The sequence below is a fragment of the Pygoscelis adeliae genome, unplaced genomic scaffold, assembly GCF_000699105.1.
Source record: "Pygoscelis adeliae isolate BGI_AS28 unplaced genomic scaffold, ASM69910v1 Scaffold445, whole genome shotgun sequence".
NCBI lineage: Eukaryota > Metazoa > Chordata > Aves > Sphenisciformes > Spheniscidae > Pygoscelis > Pygoscelis adeliae.
This window is the reverse complement of record NW_008824894.1, coordinates 1,268,491-1,268,897: the sequence shown is the minus strand read 5'-3', so window position 1 is coordinate 1,268,897 and position 407 is coordinate 1,268,491.

The following is a 407-nucleotide window of genomic DNA, read 5'->3' as shown; positions in this document are numbered from 1 at the left end:
TAGATGAAAGGTCAGAAGAGCAAGAGCTATCCTCGTTTCTTACTGCTCCGAAGCATTCATCTAGGGATAGTGAGGAAAGGTGCCAGCTGGAATGTTGCCGAGATGAAGAAGCGGATATTGAGATCAGTCAAGGAACAAACAGCATTTAACCAGAGGTAAGTAGCTTTCTGCTCTGCCTGCCTCTAACCTTCCATACGTTCTCAGACAAATGCAGGACTGCTGATCTCGCAGACTCTGTCACTAGCAAGACGCTTTTAACAGCCATGACTTTTGCAGTAGATGTGCCTTTTTCCTACTGGCACGACGATGAGCTCTATTCCAGCAGCGTTGAGAAGGCTGCCAAAATAATACATTCCAAAGCCGTTGCTTCTCATACACAGTGCCTCTGCTATTGTCAAAGTTGTTTA